Raw genomic sequence first — 18,090 nt, forward strand, 5'->3', positions numbered from 1 at the left:
GGACCCAAGTATTAGTCACAAGAAGTACGTATGAAGCGAGGTTTATTTGTTTGTCCATTCTGTAAATCAGTTAACATTGACCCACTAAACTGCTAAGGATGGGCAGTTCTGTGTCAGCTACACAACAAACAAAAAATGAGTAAGCCACAACTCTGGCTTCAAGTGATGAAAGTATAAGAAGTAGGGAGGGTCTTTTTATTTTTTTATTTGAGAGAGAGAGAGAGCGTGAGTGGAGGAGGGGCAAAGAGAAGGGGGATTGAGGATCTGTGCTGACCCCAGAGGCCGATGTGGGGCTCGAACTCATGAACCACGAGATCATGACCTGAGCCGAAGTCAGACACTCAACTAACCGAGCCACCCAGGCGCCCCAGGAAGTCAGAAGTTTTAAAACCAATTGCTTCCCTCCGCTGGTTCACTTCTTAAATCTTCCGGCCCCTCACCTTCACGTTAACGGTTTTCCAGTAATTTAATATTGCCGGCAATGCTGGAAAAAACATAATAGAAAAGGGACCCAGTTGCTATTACACTATCAACTTTAATGTGCGCTGTCGTCCAAGCACATAGTCAGTCACATGCCACGCTCCTCAGTCCCGGATTTGTGCTGATTATTCCACCCAGGATACCTTGTAAGAGAGGGATCCTTAGCTACCACTTTTCCGAGGCGGAAACCCAGGGAAGCTCAGCGAAGTTACGTGGCTTACCCGAGGCCACAGTAATCTGCAGGGCAGGAGTAATCTGACTGTAAACCCCAAACTCTTTCCACTAGGGGGTCATGCGTCTTCATTGCATCATCTATGTGTGACTCGTCTTTCCTCCCAAATATGGCTTTGAATCTCTGCTTCTTTTCCTCCCTTGCTAAGACTAGACACACTCCCGTGATACAGTATATATCACACTGGACTCAATTGACCTGGAAGGAAACTGGAAAGTTTCTTCGGCCGGCCTTCCCGTGGGGACTGGAGCCAACCTGAAGCAGCCCGCATCCCTGCTCCTCTCGTCTGAGGCCCACCCTGGCCCCCTTGGAGATTTCTAGAGCCAAACGCACCTCCCAAGCAGCAGGCAGCCTCAGCCAAAACCCGAGTCTGTGTGTGTGAGGAGGGGGGAAGAGTCCTCTGCCCCCGGCACAGGGTTTGGTCCCACATCCTCTCAAGCCTTGAGTTCGGGACCATTTACACAGCACGGGCTGGCTCTCTGAGCATCCTGTCCTCCCTCCTCACAGGATGGACTTGTGGCCACCAGATCCCTCCTTGAGGGGGCTGGGGCCCAGGAAAATGGTGTGGGGCCAACCCACCACACCCACTTCCTCTCTCAGGTACAGTAATACAGTCTGGTTTTCCTTTTCTGGCTGCTCCCTGCAAATTTCCATGTCATTTCCTATTTCAACAGCTTTTATCCGACCCTGGAATGCAGTCAGAAAATGTTATCCTTGTTCAAACTTCCCACTTCAATATGAAAGGATTGGGCTGTAACCTTCTTTGGCCTGAACTTCTGTCTTTCAGTTACGTTCTTAACAGCATTTAGCCTAATAACAAAGATGAAATCATCAGTCTAGCTCTGGGTATTCCAAATGAATGACCGCCTCTATGAAGGGAAAAGGGAGAGGCCACTCATTGCAAAGTGAGGAATGACCCTTTTATGCCGTATCTTGGACTTGGATCCCGAAGACTGAGTTCTGCTTTTCACCATTCAGAGACGTACTGAAGTACCGTTTGTCTTTGTGAGTTTGTGCTTTTCCACACACACACACACACACACACACACACACACCACAAATTCGCACCCTGATTTCTTCTCCCTGAGTTAACGAATACATGTAATAATGAGTCCTGACATTTCTTAAGTGCATGCGATTTTGTTAGGTTCTTTAAATACATGATGTCAAGTCCTCAGAGTGACTCTAATTATCCCCATATTAAAAGTGAGGAATCTGCACCTCAGCGAGGTCATATAACCTGCCAGTGTAGCAAACACACGTGCCCAAAACAAGTCAGGACTGGGGGCTCAAATAATAGCCGGTGGTTCTGACCACCTCAGTGTACTGCCAGCCAAGCTACAAAGAGAATTACTTGCTCGAAGTGGAGAGTGGAGTGGAAAATTACAAGGGAGTTGACCTTGTCGGAGACTTACCCTGCACCTGGCGCTCTCTCCCACATTTTATATGCTTCAAATCATTTAAGCTCGCAGGATAAGGTGTTACTGTAGCCAGGTGGCTGATGCCTGTAAGGTTTTGTGGGATGCCAGCAAGGGGAAAATGGAAGTTCAAACCAGGTCTGACTCCCAGGTCCGTGCCTCACGATGAACAACGCTGTGACTAATTTCAGAGCAGACTTGGGGCTGAGCTGAGACAGTTGATCAAGTGAACAGCTCTACCTGTTCCTATATGTCTTCCGAAGTGGCCTCTGGGATCCAGTCAGGGGAGATAGGCCTCGCCTTATTATTTCCATGACTGGTAACTCAATCGTGAATTTCCTGAGAGTATACACATCTCATCAACAATTCCCAGTCTAGTCTGACACTAAAATGAGCTCAAGCAAGCATGTGAATGAATGAATGAATGAATGAATGTGTTTCTGGAGGTACTGACATTTTTAATTCCCATACCTTTATGGGAGTTTTCTTAAATGACTCTCTTGATTACCTCTATCTAGTTCATCTCACATATTTGTTAAAATCAGTTCATGGGCACATCCCAGTCCTCTTGGATCAGAATCTCTGAAGTGAATCTCCTGGAGGTCTGCATTTTAAGAAGACGGGGATTCTAAAGTATATAAAGTTTGTGACCTCTGCTGGGGCCTCCACACCTTGAATGGATCTTATGAAAGGGTAGAAGAGAGAAGGGTAACCTCTACGGCAACATCTAACCTGTGCCAAACCGATCAATAGGCTGGAAATCAGTGAATTGCCTTCAGCTCTTCTCAAATCTTTTTCAACCCTAATTGATATTTGGTTTTTAAACTGTGATTTTCTTTTTTTATTTTAAAAAAAGTTTTTTAACATTTATTCATTTTTGAGAGTGAGAGAGACAGAGCATGAGCGGGGGAGGGGCAGAGAGCGAGGGAGACACAGGATCCGAAACAGGTTTCAGGCTCCGAGCTGTCAGCACAGAGCCCGACGAGGGACTCAAACTCACGGACTACAAGATCATGACCTGAGCCGAGGTCGGACGCTCAACCGACTGAGCCACCCAGGTGCCCCTAAATTGTGATTTTCTTAATGATAAGAATATATATAATTTTAAATGTCAGATTATGCTAGTAGGCTTGTAAAAAAAAAAAAAAAAAAAGTCCCCTCCACTTCCTTTCTCCCATTTGCTTCTCACCAGAGGTAACCATTTTTAACTTTTAAAAATTCTTTAAAAATTATCTCAATTTTCCTGGAACCACATGCATTTACTCACATATCTTGGATCATCACATTTAGACTTTATTAGCCATATTTTAATACATGAGAATTTTAGCTTTCTTATACTGTCCCCTCCCCACCCCATATAGCTGACCACAGTTTGTTTTTTTTTTCTTTTCATTATTAGATATTGAGATTATTGTTCAGTGCTCAGTCAAGTAGTAGACTATGACTACACATCTTTTCTTGTACTAGCTCTTTGTTTTTCCTGGGGTTAACAAGTGCCTCATTTTTTAAAAAATTCGATTTATTTATCCCTCGTTAAGTCTCCCCTTAGCTACCACAATCTGTAGAATACCTAAATTTTGCACATGATCAAGTCCATTAGATAATTTATAGTTTTTACCTTTTTTTTTTTTTAAATATACATAATCCTACTTGGATTCTCCATCTCTCTGCTCCAATCTCTTTAGATTTCCACTTCATTTATTTTGAAACTCTCCTTTGCCAGTTTCCTTTCCTTATAATCTGTACTAGATCCTAATTAGCTTTTTCTTTCTTTACCTCTTTTGTTTTAGTGGAAAATACCCTCGGGTAACTTACCAAGAAAGAGCATGTTAAAGTGAAAATTTTGAGGCTTTCTGGGCTTGGAAATATCATTCATCTTCCATTACCTTTGATTTGTAGTTTTTAAGGATAGAAAATTATAGATTGAAGATCACTTCCTTTAAAATTTTGAAGGCACCATTTTCCCTCTATCTGCCAAAAGAGATGTTGGGAAGGCTACCAGTAGTCTGATATCTGACCCATTTTATGTGTGAATCTGTTTTTATTCTCTATTTGGAAATTTTTAGGTGTTTTTTTTGTTTCAAATGTATATTGACATGGGTACTCCAGGGACCCTTGCAATCTGAAGATATTTGCCCTTTGGTTTTGTTTTTGTTCCTTGATCACTTTTCTCTTTCATATTTTTTTTGCTCTTTTTTCATATTTTCTATTAGATTTATTCTATAATTTTTTTTACTCTTTTTTTCTTGTACCCCATCTCTTTGTTTTCTTTTATTTATGGATAACATTATACAAATATTTTAGTGGGTTTCTTAATTGAAGCTATTATATTTTAATTCCAACATAGTTATTAAGGTACTATTTTATTTTTAATTCCCAAGAGCTCCATATCATTCTCAGGTTATCTTTTTTTAAAACACCTTGTTCCATATTGCAGATGTTGCCTGTCTAGTTTTCTGTAAAATAGACTATGTATTTCTTTTTCTTCTTCTTCTTCTTCTTCTTCTTCTTCTTATTATTATTATTATTACTATTATTTTGGTGTGTTGGGAGATTTTTAAGAGAAGGAGCAGATAGAAACATCTTCAAAGTTTGGAAACTAATCTCTTAATTCTATAGGTAGAAGAGGAGTTAAAAAGTTACACTTTCACGTGACCAATTTTTCACATCTATGATACATGGAGCTTTACAAAATGCCGTAAAAGGAAAAGAACCCCATTACCATGGAAAGCTGAATTATTTCTAATTGGGCAAATCTGGCAGGAGGTACCAGGTATCCTGAGTCCCAGTTTTAGAGACTTCACCTTAATTAGAAAATTGGTTCTCAAAGTTTATTTATTATTACAATCAGTTAAACAGCTTAATGAAATCATGGGCCCCCCCATCAGATCTATCAAATCACGAATCCCTTAGTGTGAGACCAAGAAGTTATATACGTATATGTATAATTTTTTTTTTCAAGAAGTTTCCCAGATGGCTACAAGACTAAGCTGGGAAATTATTGCATGGATGCATGTTTGTGCCTTTAACTCTTCTCAGGTGATGGTGACAAAACCTTTTTGTTTCTCACACTAATATTCCCTCAAGACTAACTCATTTGCAATTTGGAACAGAAGGGAAAGATTGCAGCTATGTCAAAAGACTGTTGCATCATTTTGTTATTGGATGTGCCCATGAAAGTACACCAGTCTCCTTTGCCTTATATTGTGCTTGTCACGGGCCAAGAGTAAAGGTCTTTATCTGCCACGGCTCTATTTTATTTTTCCTTGCCCAGACTCATATGATGCCACTGGTTTCCATTTTTTTCCCCCATAAGGCCCTTCCTGATACAAATGAAGACTATAATATGTATTCTATACTCTGGCACAGTGGTCTTATTGCCTCCAGCTTCTTGCCTTGCTATCACATCTCCGTGTCTCACCACACGTTGCGATAATAAATGGCCTTATTGCTTGTGCCCTCACTTTCTAAAAGAATTCAGAATAGGGGCGCCTGGGTGGCTCAGTCGGTTGAGAGACCGCCTTCGGCTCAGGTCATGATTTCACGGTTTGTGAGTTCGAGCCCCGCGTCGGGGGGCGGGGGGGGGAGGCTCTGCGCTGACAGCTCAGAGCCTGGAGCCTGCCTCTGATTCTGTGTCTCCCTCTCTCTCTGCCCTCCCTCACTCATGCTCTGTCTCTCTCTGTCTCAGAAATAAATAAACATTAAATAAATAAAATAAAATAAGATCTTAAAAAAAAAAGAATTCAGAATAATAGGGGGGTTAGATCCATATAAGGAGATCCAACGCAACACACAATTTGATCTCAAACACCCCATTTTCTGCTTGTTGTATCCCCTCACCTCACACACAAAGATCCCCAACCATTTGTACAGAGTTCTAGCCTAACCCTCACCAAGAATGTCCCTGCCTCCTTTATTATACCCGTTCCATTCCCTCAGCCTTGCGGATGCCAAAAGAAATTAAGACCTTACGGTTACTAGCCTAATCTTGAACTTCCATTATAAATAAAACGTGACAGCAGATTTAATTGTTGAGAATCAGATCCTTAGTTACTTAGAACAATACTCGACTGGGGAATTTGCTGGGGGAAAAAAGGGGGGCTTTTATCGAACAGATCTATCCTGCCTTTCTTCCTGTCGCGGAGTCCAATGTACATGTAACCTAATGTCAGCCCCTCACCAGGCAACATTCCAAGGTTGGGGAGTCAAAGTTGTCATCATATGATACACAACAGAAGTACACTTTCCTTTGCCACCCATAAAAGGGTGGAAAGGTGGAAAATAGGCTGGGCTTCGGAATAAAAAGGGACACGGTCACACTGTAGGGAGTTCGAATTAGAATAGGGTCATCATAAAATGGCACTTTGAATGACTAATTTAGAGTCAGTAAAAAAGCAGATAGTATTTGTACCACGGCTTCTCAAAAGGCATTCTGAAAAAAAATTACCTAGTCTAAAGAAATTGTCTATATGTGTGCATAATTGCTTATTCTCAGAAATGCAGGCCAATCCTTTCTACACACACCCAGGAATCCCTGTGCACAGGAACACGCAGGCTTGGGGGGAGCTGAAAACAAAACATTCAGTTGTCTTTGCAGGTCAAATTCCAAAGTTAAGAGGCCTCAGGAACATGTCTAAACGTTCTTGCCCCTGAGAATAGAGGCTTTAGGAAGACACGAACTTATTACCTGGAGATCACACACAGAAACACCTTACGAGCCTAGAGGAGTAACAGACGCTTGCCTATAAGTGCCTTTACAGACCAAAGTCCCCATGAATGAATGAGTCATTATTTTGGAAGACATCAGAATGCTGAGAGATGAGTCAACCTTCGGGCCACAAGCGTGAGCAAGGGGATGAAGAATTATAAGGAAGTGACCACCAGACTTGGCTCGTCTTCGTGGTGTCCCCACCTCTGGTACACACATAATTACTAAAGCCTGGTTCAGGCATGTGTAACTGTGAACACCTGGTTCCGTCCAGGACAGCTGTGAATTCCTGATGAGCTAAATTCCCACTGGCTGGGAACCAGAAGTCATATGGGAATATGAGTGGGAGCCGTCACCGAGAACCGCAAAAAGGGCATATGAGATCCAACCACTATTAGATGTGCATTTGCGTATCTAAACCCCCAAATAACAATAGGTCCTATTTGCACCACAGTTTATAACCACCTGATTGATCCTCACTTCCATGTGGTCTGGGCAGGAGTTATTCCGTTTTCTAGATAGGCAGACTGAGGCCCGGGAGAGCTAAAGGAATTATCCCAGATCACACAGCCGCGATCCCAACTTTAGTTTTCGGACCTCAAAATCAAAGTGTTGTTTCTCTCCAATCAATAAAGAAAATTTTGATTTGAACCAATTCTACATTCGCCGGTGCCTTCTCTCACTAACATCTCCACCCCATATCCCTTCTCATAATGCTTCACATAACCGGTTAATAATCTAAATACTTAAGGCTGGAGGAGGCCAGCCACTCACCTGAATGCCAGCACCACTAACACTGCATTAGAGAACTCTGTAAAAATGGCCAGCCTCGTGGACTGGCTGAGGCCTCCCTTCTTACTGCGTGGATGTTAAACTCCAGGAGAGGGGACCTCTGCAGAACGCAGACCGGTTGGAAGTTCTGCCCTCATGAGCTCCAAGCCCCACCCTCTGGCTACATTATACAGAAAGCAAACACAAGGCTGACCTCTTTTAATGTGAAATCCCCGGTCCAACCATCTCTGACAGAAAGTGGCCTTTGGGTGCCCTGTCTGAAATAAATGGGGTTGGATCAACGCGATGGCCTTTTCTGGCACCCCAGAAACCAGAGACATTCCTCCCCAGTAATTCGTGTGCAGCACTGAGAGCATGAATCTTGGATGCCGTTGCAGAAGGAACCACGAGCCATTTATTCTTAGTCGAAAATTGGCAGCCTTGGCGTTTTGGGGAATTTTTAATAGGACTAGCAGAGGAACCAGCATTAGGGATTATTTTCTCAGTGTGGGGTTAGATGTGTAATGCATATGTTTGCCCTGAGGACCCTAAACCACATACTATAAAACTTTGTTAAAATGCCTTTCTCCTCCTCGACTATTAACATTTTCCTGTGCGCATTGTTCATTTCTTACGGTCCCGGCCAAAAGTTTAGAAAGCTACGTTCCCCCACAGACCATTATTTTTGTGCTAATTAATTAGCAAAACCAATATCTCAGATATGAAATTCCAAGCTCCGGTTACTCAGTTTGGCTGAAAATCTGTTTTTCTAATTATTGACTACTTTCTGCTACTTTAAGTCCACCACCTAAGTTCTTGGACAGAGCCAGCTCCTGGGAGCTGGGGAGGTCTCCAACGGCCACACAGTTCCACATCCAACGGGGGAGTGGAAGGAAGAGATTGCAGCTGTCCGAGTCACTGAGGATTTGGGAGGAAGTAAGAGGAACAGAAAGAGGAGATTTGCAGGAGAAACTTACAAAGGAAAAAAAACTTTTGACAAAATTTCAGTGAGGGGTAATCCTCTAAAATTGCTAATACCCTGACACTCTTAGAGACAACACAGTCCCGGAAAGGTACAGGTCAAGGGAATAATGATTGAGACTTGTCTGGAACGAAATCTGCATACATACTGTTGTGTTCTTATGCCCCGGTTCTATATCTGAAATCCTGGAGCGGACGAACCTTTTGTTTCTCATCTGATAGGAATTTAGGCCAACTGTTTTCTCACTACTCTCGGTGTTTACATTTGGCGTACCTGGTGGGTACATTTGGGGATACCTACACGCACACATATACATATAGACACATGTGTGCACACACACATACACACGCACACACGTACACAAGAGATTTTGAAATCTGCCTAAAATGTGACTCACTAATCTGCAGGATTGGGAGATTGGACAGAACACAAGGAACAGTGATTCGTGAAAAATAAAATACTGTGGCACATATTCACCCCACCGAGCTGAAACAATGCAATAAACCACTTAGCCATCACCTAAAAATCGGACAAAAGCAAATGGATAGATCAGGAAAAGAATAGGAGTCAATATGAAAAGCAAACATGGGAGATAAACATATATGTTTATTATAAATATACAGTTATGGGTATAGCTATAGTGGTGATGTCAGGTATACAGATTGTTTTTCTCTCCTGCATTTCTTTTCTAATTATAATGGTTTTTATAAAGGTAACAGGGAAGGTGACAATGCTCCTGGAGCAGACACGTGTTGCAAGCACCGGGAAGGCTGTTCTGTGCACCCTGTCGCGCTGTAACTCGTGACTCCCAAAGGGGCAGCAACCTAACCAGGCGACTACGCTGCAGCTGGGAGGTTACATACTGTGAGGTCAACCTTTAGCGTGTGAGACACGGAAGACTTGAACTCAGCTCTGTCTGGAAGAAAACCCAGGCTCTCTCTCCAAACGTGTTTCTTGGGGAAACAGTTGCACGGCACACCTCAGCATGCAGAGGTGGGGTTTTTTTTGTTTGCTTGTTTCGGGGGGCTTTTTTTTTTTTGTCTTCAAATTAAAATTGTACTCTTGAACTCTTGTGTCTGTTGCCTTCCAACTCCCAAAGACCGGGCCCTGAGCGTATACAAAAGCATCACTGCCTCAGGCATTTTTACACCGGTCAGAGCGGGGAGGCCCTTCCTGACCTGCAGCCAGCTCGAAGTCGGGGCTTTAAAAGGAAACGAGGACTTTTCTAGCGGTATGAGCGGCTATAAAGAAGGGGAAGGAGGGACAGAAATGACAGCCTGAGCAAGAACAGTCAGAGACAAAAGGCTTGCAACTGTTTCGGTAAGGACATTTTTTTTCTCCACAGTCCACCTCACCCGTCAATGTCTGGTGCCCTCCCTGGCACACACCGTGAACTCCCCACTTGCCGGGCAGGGCCTCCAGCTCCAGAGATTTCCTGAACTCACACCACAGCAACTCCACAACAACCCATTCTCCGATGCTCTGATGCACGGATCCGTTAGTGAGAATAACTAGCAACGAGCTAAAGGCAAACTCCCCCTCTCCCTCACTCCCAGACGATTTCTCTCCTTTCAGCAGAACTTTGAAAGTGTTCACTCACAGAAAATAACTCAGGTGGCATGTTAGGCATCACGGGAGAAATGCGCTCATTAGTTGAATTTTAAGCGTTTCCCACATTTTAATTATCCTTGTACCGCCAGTGTGATTTTGTCATATTCCACCACAGGCTCAGTGTTTTTCTTTGACTTCTTTAGACGGGCCCCCATTTTTTTTCCCCCGATGTGTATTTCATCGTGTTTGTTTCTAGGTGCTAGCTAATCGGTTTATTAAATGGCCTCAGCCCGGGTGGGGTAAACACATGCTCCGGTTTCGTTTCTCCCCACTTTCTCCTCAACCGGCAGCGATGAAAAGGTCACATCACAGAATTTTATCTGCATCCTGGTATCTGGTCAGAGAAAGAGGTGTGAGGAAGAGAAGTCAGACGGCAATGTTCTATGTTGTCAAGACTAACGGACAAGTTAGGTGTTACACAAATTAAGCGATATTGTCCTTCATCTTTCATGAAGGCTATTACTTCTCCGATGGATCCATACAGCAAGCACAACTGCACACATTAACCCTCACCACAACCAGAGGATCATCTTCGTTTTACAGATGAGGAAACTGAAGCTCCGAGAGGGTAAGTAAACCTGCACGGACCTTCTCCCAAGCCGATAAAGAGAAGAGCCAGCCTGCGTACCCAGCCATTCTGATTCCAGAGTCTGTGCCCTTGGGCTTCAGCATTACAGCGCCCCCGTGTAAAACAGAAGAGTGAATGTGTAAGCACCTAAGAGATACAGGATACAATGTGATTTTGTGAAGGAAGTGAATTCGCATTTTCTAAGTTACTTCCTTCAGATGAGTCTAGCTCTCTCCCATGGTGTTCTGACAGTTTGGTGGCCGTAGCAAAATCGAAGATTATTGGGCAGGTGTCAGTTCTGAGATGCGTGACACTCGATCAGGAAGTGAGCAGCGGTTTACTTTCAATGATATACTTATTGTAGCTCCGTATTATACCGCTTAGAAGGCATGCTATTCATAAGAGGCCACGGGGGCAGGGCATGGAGCTCTCCAGGGGCCGGTTCTCTGCCTGACACTTTTCATCATTTTTTAAGAAGTAGTAATGTAAATGATAGAACATTTTCCTTGTATTGCCGGTGACACTAACGGGGAAACAGGGAACGTATTTGACTCTCAAAATGACAAATACAGAAGAATGGACAGTCATAAGGCAAAGGCTTGGGAACTGAGCTGTTGAAGTAAATGCATTTGCTCAGCCATAGCCCGCTGCAGAGGAAAGGGATATGGCTACAATCGCTGGGAAAATGTTTCCTAGTAATTCAGGGGAAGAGACTTCACCTTGAAGTACACCTTACTCTTCCCATCAAAGGAGCCAAGTACACATCTCCTTTCATTGCTAGAGCATGGGGCAGGACTCGCTCCTTTGGCCAGAACCAAAAAAGGAGAGCGGAGCGCTTGCATTAGGAAGAGACAAATAACTTCAGGCTTTGCAGATAGAACAGGTAGCCACACATTTTACAGACTGATACAGTTGACTATTCATAGCCAATATCATTACAGAGAGCCACGTAGGTCCATGCACAGTTCTGAGTGCTTGAAACTTACTAACCCATTCAACCTTCTCAACAATAGGAGGTGTTAAGGAGAATTTCTATCCCCATTTTGCAGAAAAGTTAAGTAAGTTGCCCAAAATCACAGAACCAAGATTTGGATCTAGACAAGCTGTGCTCGTAACCACAATATTATGCTGCTTGTCAGGATAAAAGAAAAAAAAAAAAGAGAGAGAGAGAGAGAGTTTCTATTTTAAGTGAAATTTGAACTACATATGAAAGCACAGTGGATAGAAGCAGAGAACATGAACCAGGTAAACCACTTGGAAAATCACCATATCCTAAAAGAAGGAGTGAGATCTGGACGAGAGAGAACAAAGCTATCCCCTTACCTTGTGTAAAAGTTTTGAAAAACACACAAAACTCCTAGTTCCGAGGTGATAAAGCAGAAGTGGGCAGACAGCGGGGGATGTTTGCAGGGGAAAACATTACAAATAAAAATCAAAAGTTCACAGAATAGAATTTGCAATGCACTCCATAGAATTATATTTCAGTAAGCCACGTTTTGTGTCACCCATAATTCTATTCTTCGGGATAAATCCTTTTGTTTTCCGAATGCGATGTTGAGCTATATGATTCCATTATTTCAGGAGATAGATATTTAGGCTGGGCAGACCCACTTGACTATTGGCAGTGGTAACTGGAGAGCTTATGCAGCACCCATCAGGCAACGTGGCCTTAAACAGGGCCACTTCTCTCTGGTTGTGCTCTGTACTTGACAAAGTGACTCAAGGTCTCATGTCATAATAGCTAATGCTTACGACAAGCCAACAACCAAAGCCGGGGGGTTGGGGCAGGATAATCATTTTATTCATTGTAAAGCTAGATATGATAATTAAGTTACAAGGAACTCGGGGGTGCCAGGACAGAACTATCAAAACCATAAACAATGATTAAAACAGAGCCTAAAAAGAAGCAAAAACAATCAGGCTTTCTAAACAGAACAGTAGGCTACAGAGAAACAGTCTTCAAACGTGAGAGCAAACATTAGGTGTTGACTGGGGACATTCAACTTCAGGGTGAATTCCTGCGTCCAGATTTTGTAAAACACTCAAACGCGTTCCAGAAATAGGTAACCGAATCTCCAAGTCCATGACTTTTTATTTGTAATCTTTTGAAGGAAAGAATACACTGGCCTGGGGTGATTTCAACACAGCCTGAATTTGCAGCCGGGACTTGCTTGGCTGGCGTTGCAGGGTCCAGTGACGGTGGACCACGGGCGATGGGGGGAGGGGGACCAACTCCCACAGGAGCCCCTCAAGTGTCAGGGCGCCCCTGACCCCGGCCCTGCTGCTCCACACGTCCTTGGGCGTCATTGGAACCCCGGAACCCCGAGGGGTGCCGAGAGCAGGTTTTTATTTTCTGTTGTTGTCGTCGGTGGAGCGGAATCCCGCATTCAATAAATGTAAACTAGGTTTAATTAGAACTTTTATTTAGAAAAGAAAAAAAAAAAATGGATTGTTCAGGGGAAAGACGTCTAAGGACCTCCTTCAATACTGTATAGCAAAAACACAGAACATGCCATATGAACCCCGCTTGGGAAATTCAAATAAGGAGCTTTGGAAACATAACGTGATTTGGCAGGAGCGTGATTTGAATGTGGTTGCGAGGTCCCACCAGCCACATATGCTTTTGCTAAGCGGCGCTGGTCCTTTCTTTCACAGCCGGAGCTTTTAAAACGTTACTTTATATATTTTTCTCCGAGTATCATTCTGAACCCAAAGTAGTTAACTCTGAATGAAACTCTCCTATTATGAAACGAGAACCCGTCCTGGAAAGGAGGAGGGGGAGGAAGATGTTTGACTGTGACCCCTCTCTCTTCTCTCCACCCCCTCCGAGCACACGCACAAAAACTGCAGAGGGAGGGGAGGGGAGCAGAAGGAGAAGTCTGCTTATGATTATGAGTTGAACTTTGAACTGTTCCTATTGTTCCTGCCAAGGAGTTTTGAATGCTAATGTGAAAAGATATATATAAAGTTAGAGCTGCTAAGGTATTTTAAGAGTCTACTGTAATGCACCGACCTTTTTTTTTTCCCCTTCCCTTGCTTCATTGTTAAAGATAATATGCCTATCTAACAAAAATGCTTTCAAGATGTAACCATATTTTGAAATGAGTATCATAATACATCCTTTGCAAGCCTGGAATTTGGAAACAAAGAACTTGCTTTAATCTGTTTTTCTTTCCTACCTGATGAGCAAGGAGACAATGCTGCTGGAGAAGGTTGAGACATGTTCCCAGTCTCGTTTGCTTCTTTCCCTCTTTCTTCATCATGTGGAACCTGACAACCTTTCTTTCTGAAGCTACATAAATTAGACAGGGTGAAGACTATCCCTAGCTCCCAAACAAGCCAAGACAAGAAAGGATGCCCCGGTTGACAGACAGACTTCCAGTGTTTTTGCTAAACCGGTAGAGCGGTAAACTCCCCCATGCTCTCCTCTCCACTGAAAGAACAGCAGAGGCTAGATCCCTAGGCTTGCTTTCATTTCCCTCCCTTTTAGAGTTGAAAGGACATTTCACATCATGTAAAAAAGGCCAAACAGGCCAAATGTACAGTCTTGGTTATGAATCCCCACCCTGGGTCACAAATGCCCCCTGTGTCAGTCTTACCTGAGAAATCTCAGTACGATCCACCCGACTCAAGTGGCTTCACTGGTTGAAATGGCTGTCCAACAGGAAGGGGTTGATCTTTCCCTGCTGAGGTCTGGGGCAGCAAAAGTCCTCTGTGATTTTTCAGATAAGTAGAAAGAGCACGACAACCGTAGCCGATGGGTGACATGTCTCAGTGCGCAACAGGGGAAGGGCATGTCAACATAACCATCTGATTGGGGGAGATCATGGCAGTGATGTCTCTGTGACAGGAGGGACGGGAAAGCCTCTAGGAAGGGACTCGGCAAGTAGAAGTTTCCCAATATATTTTAACGGAATCTGGATCTCAGATCTGTCTTTAAGAACGTGTCCGCGTGGGCCTTAAGAAAACCTTAATTTTCCTAAAAGAGGTTTGGGTTAAGATTTCAGGCCTTCAGAGGACAACTTAAGGATCTAGTTTATTCATAGAAAGCATTAGTCACCCTGAAAAACTTTCCATTGTCAACACCCTCAGGCTTCTAGAAAGATGAACACTGTTATGAATTGCAAAACCTACCAATCTTCTCCAACAGTGTACCATGCTGCATTAGGGGAAACCTGATCTCAAACAATAAATCTCTATTATTTTCAACAGACATAGAGACTTACAGATGGGAAATTTCTAAACAATTATATTGGGGTCTCTGTGTTTTTCTCCGGTATTCTGCACCATTAATGATGGTATCTAGATTCCAGCAGAAGTCCCCTCCATGTGAAGTCTATGGTCCCTCTCCTAGCCAGAATCAAAACACTGGCAAATTTATTCCAATGTTGCAGAATTTAGCAAGGCCACTGCATGACTAAACAGTTCTGTATGCAAACGGGTCTAACGGGCTAACTGCAGGAATAATAGGTTGACCATTGTTACAGTTACATTCTGATGAAATTTGGGTAGATACGGCTTAAGCCAAGCAATACGGTGACCCGAAAGTTAATGTTTTAAAAGAAACAAGCAAAAGGGGCACCTGGGTGCCTCAGTCGGTTGAGTGTCTGACTCTTGATTTCAGCTCAGGTCTTGATCTCATGGTTTGTGGGTTCGAGCCCCACATCGGGCTCTGCACTGATAGTGGTAGAACCTGCTCGGGAATCTCTCTCTCCTCTCTCTGCCGCTCCCCTTGCCAGCTCATGTGCACTCTCTCTTAAAATAGAAAGAAAGAAAGAAAGAAAAAAGAGAGAGAGAGAGAAAGAAAGAGAAATATTTTTAAAAATAAAAATAAAGCAAAAAAAAAAAAAAAACAGAAAACTAGTCTTTCAGTACTTTTCCCCCCTCTTACTTGTGGACATTAAAAAAACAGCAAAAACCCATTCATCTTTTTACTCACCTGAAGTGGTACAGGTTAAAGAGGATTTTGGACATCCTGAATTCAAGACAAAAATATAGTTAGCATATGTTAAACATATTAAATAAATTACATGTATTACTAAACTCCCTTATCAATATAAGTGCAAATGGTATTCCTATTTTACACACAAGGACACTGAGGCTTAGAAGGTTTCAATGAATTGGTCCAAGACATACAACCAAGCAATGGGAGAGCTTTGCCTACTTCAAGGGACCTGGAAATTGTACAGAGGAGGAAGAGGTTGAGAAAAGAGATTGAGAGAGTCGTTCTTGCCCCCTCTTTACTTTGTTATTACTAACTATAAAACAGGAAGCCTTGTATGAAGTCTTAGATTGCAACTCTGGACTTGTAAACTACTCCTAACATTGCTGAATTAATCTCAACCGTGGAAATGATACTGGGTTATAATTTATAACAGCATTTTCCGTAGCACCTTTGTGGCAGAATGGAACCCGCATGAGGCAGAAACCTCTTCCGAGGGAAGCAGAGGGAACCAGCAGAGTCAAGGGCTCAGCACATTGCCCTGGTGTTCTCTCCTTAGCGTCACCCAACATCTCACTATTAATTTCACATTTCCCAGGGCAGATGAGAAAGGAGTTTTCTGACCTTTCCATCAAAATACCATCACTTCCTCCACAGAAATCAACCTTCAGGAGACATTCGCTCACCGTTTGAGCCAAATGTAATGAGAAAAAAACAAAACAAAACAAAACAAAACAAAACAAAAATGGTGGTAACAAGATAAAATCAGAACGTGGCAAGAGACAAGAACGTGTCTGGTTTAAATTTCTGACTCACATTTTTACCTTGACAGAATGTCATGTGGTCAAAGTCCCTGAGAGCACTGTATTGAATGTCCAACAGAAGTCACCCTTCACACATCACTGCATCTGAAAATGGCAGGGTAAGTTGAAAGAGGGAGGTTGAAGAAGAACAAGAATGACGTGATGCAGGTATCAGCATCACCCCGATGTATTTCTTGAGATCCTTCTATGTGTAAGACATAGCACGGTATAAAAGAAGAAAAGTGGGTTTGGGAACTAGGGAAAAATAGAGATGAAAACCAGTGTGAAGATCTCATAGACGTGTTCCATTGGGCACATTACTTCCCCTTTGAATACCCGTTTCTCGTTTCAAAAACAGTGAATGACAAAGCCTAATTTGAAGAATTGCCAGAATGGAACAAACGTTCCCTGCCTCCCCGTGGGGAGGATTGCAGATCCCACCAATATTCATTTTTCTCACGGTAACTGATCTGGCTTGTAACTGCCCAGCTAGAAACGAAATTTCCCAGTGACCCTTGCAGGGAAGTGCGGCCATGTCAATGGGTTCCTGCCAGCGCAATATGGATGAAAGCGATGTGTGCTTCGTCCCAGCTGGATCCATAAAATGCGCCTGCACACATCACCACCACACCCTCATCTTCCCTCTGGCCGGCCCTTCAATGTACAAAGTAATGCTGAGGTGACAAAGTTGCGTTAGCCTAGGTCCCTGAATAAGAGCCTAAGGAGGAGGGGCTGCTGAACTGTGACACTTTCCGAGAACTATTTTGAGGCAAAAAAATAATAAGAAAATTAAGTAAATAAGGGACGGGGCAATTTTCCTTAAAGGACTACATTTTCACGGAGTCTGTCTTGACAGTGGCTTTTCCTAAGTAATACGCTCAGGCTGTTCAAGGGTTACAAGTAGCAGCATAGAAAGCATCACTCCTATTTTTAGGAGGTTGAAATCTGGTTGAGGATTTAAGATCGACACACAGGTACCTGTTCCCCAAGGCAGTAGGTGGACAAGGGTTAGCTAATGGCATGGAAAAGATAATGCTACGTGTTCGACAAACGATTCCTTTTTTCCTTTGGCCACCAAGGAGTTCTACATTTCCTCGCTCTCCTTGTATCTCTATGGGAAAATGTGACTAGTTACAGCCAAGAGAATGGAGGAGGAGGTCAGGATAATAGTTGTAAGCCTGGCTCCTCAAATGCCCCGTGAAGTCCTCACATTGTCACTTCTTGCTATCCTGACTGCAGAAAGGCCACCGGAGGCCTCTGAGGTATCAGGCGTGGCATGGTGGAAGGAACCCACCTCCTGATGGGGCAGCACACCCAACAGAGCCACCTAACCAAGAGGGTTGGTACTGGATGGTGCCTAATGGATAAATTATCTTCACAGTGTGGTCAGTCACTGAGACTTGGTGCTCTTATGGCCATCAGCATACCGTGGCCAATACAATGATGTCAACAAGTGACCAGAAAAAAGAAGAAAATCCTTTGCACTTAGGAACAATGAGAGGTTTCTTCAGGAGTATTCGAACTCATGTAGTTAAACAGAAATGAGGGAGGAGAATGGATAGTGAATGTATAGTT

The 18,090-nt window shown here is 43.3% G+C and overlaps 1 long non-coding RNA gene across 1 annotated transcript; it reads right to left on the reverse strand.

The window, feature by feature from the left end:
• Nucleotides 1-9,175: 9,175 nt before the first annotated feature.
• On the reverse strand, nt 9,176-14,741 carry LOC109247097 (uncharacterized). The gene is made up of 2 exons (XR_002071585.2): nt 14,370-14,741; nt 9,176-9,698 (listed from the first exon to the last, which is right to left on the reverse strand). It is a non-coding gene; the product is annotated as an uncharacterized LOC109247097 (long non-coding RNA).
• Between the last annotated feature and the right edge of the window lie 3,349 nt (nt 14,742-18,090).

The sequence above is a fragment of the Panthera pardus genome, unplaced genomic scaffold (genome assembly GCF_024362965.1).
Source record: "Panthera pardus isolate Hobbes unplaced genomic scaffold, ASM2436296v1 HiC_scaffold_20, whole genome shotgun sequence".
In the NCBI taxonomy this organism is placed as follows: Eukaryota; Metazoa; Chordata; class Mammalia; order Carnivora; family Felidae; genus Panthera; species Panthera pardus.